The 5,000-nt window shown below is 48.8% G+C and overlaps 1 non-coding gene across 1 annotated transcript; it reads left to right on the top strand.

The window, feature by feature from the left end:
- Positions 1–4,596: 4,596 nt before the first annotated feature.
- LOC131292703 (5.8S ribosomal RNA) lies at positions 4,597–4,751 on the top strand. Its single transcript, XR_009190313.1, has one exon. It is a non-coding gene; the product is annotated as a 5.8S ribosomal RNA (ribosomal RNA).
- Positions 4,752–5,000: the final 249 nt, after the last annotated feature.

The following is a 5,000-nucleotide window of genomic DNA, read 5'->3' as shown; positions in this document are numbered from 1 at the left end:
GGCCAAATAAACAGAAGTCCGAACCTGCGGGTTGAGACTTAGGCACAAGTTGCCATATTATATTCGATCAAACACTAAGTAGTCCGAACCTGCGGGTTGAGACTCAAGACCGTAACAAGATGTCACTATACAAGTCCGAACCTAAGGGTTGAGACTTAATGCGATCTAGATACCAAGTTGACATCCAATACCTGTTGAGCAAAACCAAAGATTCCCTGTTCTCGAATGATTACACTATATAACAGGGAATCATGAAGAAATCAAGCAAGCGTGGAACAAAGTCATCACTTGGGCATGCTCGATAGCCAACCACATGACCTTAACCTAAGAGAGCATGCAAACCACATGATACCTATAAACGATTAACCCGCCCTAGTTCAATCGTTCACCAAGTGATGACTTCAGTATGGCTAAGAGAAAAACTTTTAAATGGGAAAAACTCTAAGTCCGAACCTCCGGGTTGAGACTTCCGCGTCGGAGGTGGGCGCACCTCCTATCCGAAAGATGATGAATCAGGGGTGTTCGATCAGCAATGGTCGGATGCCCCGTCGTAGTCCAACTATGACAATCAAAGTCAAGACCTCCGGGTTGAGACTTTCCGCGAGTACAAGCATAAAGGAACACGGACCAAGCCGTACCGAGAGAATCGGTACTAGAGCCCTCGTGGTTCTACATTGAGAGAGCCCTCGTGGTTCTCATTAGGGGCTTTATGCAAGTCGTACTCAATACTGTGGTGTGAAGTATAAAGTATAGTCTTCGCCTGGTCCACGCTGCTTCGGCGGTCCTGGGTAAGATAGTTCATTCTAGCTTGCCCTATAGTGGAATGAGGACACTTAATGCTTCGTCTTTTAGCGGCGGCTAGACTCCTCCTCACGGGGAACGAGTTGACGCACACAGCGGCGGCTTACGCACTATGGCAATCATGGATGCCTGAAGATTCCGTGAAGTTCTCCCCTGGTCCACGCTGCCTCGGCAGTCCTGGGTAAAATGGAATATTTCCAGCTTGCCCTATAGTGGAAGAGGACTATCCAACAATACAAAGTCAAGACCTCCGGGTTGAGACTTTCCGCGTCGGTGGTGTCGCGCACCGCCTATCCGAAAGATGGTGTAACAGGGGTGTTCGATCAGCAATGGTCGGATGCCCCGTCATAGTCCAACTATGACAACCAAAGTCAAGACCTCCGGGTTGAGACTTTCCGCGTCCGGAGGTACGCGTACCGCCTACCCGAAAGATGGTGTGCTTCTGGGGTATTCGATGAGTCGGATACCCCGTCGTAGTCCAACTATGACAATACAAAGTCAAGACCTCCGGGTTGAGACTTCCGCGTCGGAGGTGCGCGCACCGCCTACCCGAAAGATGATGAATCAGGGGTGTTCGATCAGCAATGGTCGGATGCCCCGTCGTAGTCCAACTATGACAATCAAAGTCAAGACCTCCGGGTTGAGACTTCCGCGTCCGGAGGTACGCGTACCGCCTACCCGAAAGATGGTGAATCAGGGGTGTTCGATCAGCAATGGTCGGATGCCCCGTCGTAGTCCAACTATGACAATCAAAGTCAAGACCTCCGGGTTGAGACTTTCTAAGAGTACAAGCATAAAGGAACACGGACCAAGCCGTACCGAGAGAATCGGTACTAGAGCCCTTGTGGTTCTACATTGAGAGAGCCCTCGTGGTTCTCATTAGGGGCTTTATGCAAGTCGTACTCAATACTGTGGTGTGAAGTATAAAGTATAGAGTCCTCCACTGGTCCACGCTGCTCCGGCGGTCCTGGGTAAGATAGTTCATTCTAGCTTGCCCTATGTGGAAGAGGACTCAATACCCTACCTGTTGAGCTTGAAACAAAGTCATCACTTGGGCATGCTCATATTGCCATACACAATTACATTATATTCGAATGAGCATGCAAGCGACCCTATATAGACCGAACCAAAACGATAGATACCGCCGTAGTTCACCCCCACCAAGTGATGACTTCAGTATGGCTAGTGTGTGAAGTATAAAGTATAGTCCTCCCCTGGTCCACACTGCTTCGGCGGTCCTGGGTAAGATAGTTAGTTCTAGCTTGCCCTATGTGGAAGAGGACACAATACTTAATACTTAGAGTACAAGCATAAAGGAACACGGACCAAGCCGTACCGAGAGAATCGGTACTAGAGCCCTCGTGGTTCTACATTGAGAGAGCCCTCGTGGTTCTCATTAGGGGCTTTATGCAAGTCGTACTCAATACTGTGGTGTGAAGTATAAAGTATAGAGTCCTCCACTGGTCCACGCTGCTCCGGCGGTCCTGGGTAAGATAGTTCATTCTAGCTTGCCCTATGTGGAAGAGGACTCAATACCCTACCTGTTGAGCTTGAAACAAAGTCATCACTTGGGCATGCTCATATTGCCATACAATATTCCATTATCTACTAATGAGCATGCAGCTATATGATTATAACCTGTAAACGATTACCCCGCCGTAGTTCAGCGCTTCAACCAAGTGATGACTTCAGTATGGCTAGTGTGTGAAGTATAAAGTATAGTCCTCCCCTGGTCCACACTGCTTCGGCGGTCCTGGGTAAGATAGTTAGTTCTAGCTTGCCCTATGTGGAAGAGGACACCATACTTAATACTGTGGTGTAATGAACAAAGTATAGTCCTCCACTGGTCCACGCTGCTTCGGCGGTCCTGGGTAAGATAGTTAATTCTAGCTTGCCCTATGTGGAAGAGGGCATACAAGACAAAGTATAGTTCTCCCCTGGTCCACGCTGCTTCGGCGGTCCTGGGTAAGATAGTTAATTCTAGCTTGCCCTATGTGGAAGAGAGCATACATGAACCAAGAACGAAGGTTATGATCGAGGAATGATTCGACAACTAACCGATGGTATGAAATGTGAAGAATTCAAGCAAGCACACAATCAAGTCATCACTTGGGCATGCTCGATAGCCAACCCTATGACATTAACCTAGTAGAGCATGCGAAAACCAATATATATGTAAACGATGCCCCTCCCTAGTTCAGCGCTTCAACCAAGTGATGACTTCAGAATGGCTAAATCAAATCGGTTCAAAACATACCATCGGTACCCTATTGAAACACACAAGTCGATATCAAACCTCATGATTGTGTAGTCCTCCACTGGTCCACACTGCTCCGGCGGTCCTGGGTAAGATAGTTCATTCTAGCTTGCCCTATGTGGAAGAGGGCACATTACTCAATACTGTGGTGTTATGAACAAAGTATAGTCCTCCACTGGTCCACGCTGCTTCGGCGGTCCTGGGTAAGATAGTTAGTTCTAGCTTGCCCTATGTGGAAGAGGGCATACAAGACAAAGTATAGTTCTCCCCTGGTCCACGCTGCTTCGGCGGTCCTGGGTAAGATAGTTAATTCTAGCTTGCCCTATGTGGAAGAGAGCATACATGAACCAAGAACGAAGGTTATGATCGAGGAATGATTCGACAACTAACCGATGGTATGAAATGTGAAGAATTCAAGCAAGCACACAATCAAGTCATCACTTGGGCATGCTCGATAGCCAACCTCATGACATTAACCTAGTAGAGCATGCGAAAACCAATATATATGTAAACGATGCCTCCCTAGTTCAGCGCTTCAACCAAGTGATGACTTCAGAATGGCTAAATCAAATCGGTTCAAACCATACCATCGGTATCCTATTGAAACACACAAGTCGATATCAAACCTCATGATTGTGTAGTCCTCCACTGGTCCACGCCGCTTCGGCCGTCCTGGGTAAAATGGAACATTCCAGCTTGCCCTATGTGGAAGAGGGCACATTACTCAATACTGTGGTGTGAAGTATAAAGTTCAGTTCTCCCCTGGTCCACGCTGCTTCGGCGGTCCTGGGTAAGATAGTTCATTCTAGCTTGCCCTATGTGGAAGAGGACACTTAATACTTCGTCTCTAAGCGGCGGCTTGACTCCTCCCTACGGGGAACGGGTTTACGCGCACAGCGGCGGCTTACGCACTATGGCAGTCATGGATGCCTTACGTTTCTATGAAAAGTGTGTTCCTCCCCTGGTCCACGCTGCTTCGGCAGTCCTGGGTAAGATAGTTAGTTCTAGCTTGCCCTATGTGGAAGAGGACACGTAGACTTACTGTGGTGTGAAGTATAAAGTTCAGTTCTCCCCTGGTCCACGCCGCTTCGGCCGTCCTGGGTAAAATGGATTCATCCAGCTTGCCCTATGTGGAATGAGGACACTTTATGCTTCGTCTCTAAGCGGCGGCTTGCTCCTCCCTACGGGGAACGGGTATACGCGCACAGCGGCGGCTTACGTTATGGCAGTCATGGATGCCTTACGTTTCCATGAAAAGTGTGTTCCTCCCCTGGTCCACGCTGCTTCGGCAGTCCTGGGTAAGATAGTTAGTTCTAGCTTGCCCTATGTGGAAGAGGACACGTAGACTTACTGTGGTGTGAAGTATAAGGTTCAGTTCTCCCCTGGTCCACGCCGCTTCGGCCGTCCTGGGTAAAATGGATTCATCCAGCTTGCCCTATGTGGAATGAGGACACTTTATGCTTCGTCTCTAAGCGGCGGCTTGCTCCTCCCTACGGGGAACGGGTATACGCGCACAGCGGCGGCTTACGCAAGTTAGTCACCCTCGGCAGTGGATCACTCGGCTCATGGATCGATGAAGACCGCAGCTAACTGCGCGTCATAATGTGAACTGCAGGACACATGAACATTGATAAGTTGAACGCATATTGCACGTCGTGGGAACCTACCATGATGTACAGATGACTGAGCGCTTATATTTGAGAAATGTATCGCATACATTTAACTACGCCGTGACACCCGTCACGAGACGTGCACCATGATGTTAACTAGGGTCGCGACGACCCGCTAGCATTAAAGAACCCGTGGTTTACAATATACTGGCATTGGAATTCGAAGTATTTAGAGCGTCCGTGTTCCCGCGTGAGGCGGAAGTACGAGGAGAAGGCGTGCTTGTGGTGTCTGTGGTGGTGTTTACTGATGTCTAGCTTCAGCTTATTTATTT

The sequence above is a fragment of the Anopheles ziemanni genome (assembly GCF_943734765.1).
Source record: "Anopheles ziemanni chromosome X unlocalized genomic scaffold, idAnoZiCoDA_A2_x.2 X_unloc_9, whole genome shotgun sequence".
Classification (NCBI taxonomy): Eukaryota; Metazoa; Arthropoda; class Insecta; order Diptera; family Culicidae; genus Anopheles; species Anopheles ziemanni.
The sequence above is the reverse complement of the archived record's forward strand: the minus strand, read 5'-3'. Positions and strand labels throughout refer to the sequence as shown.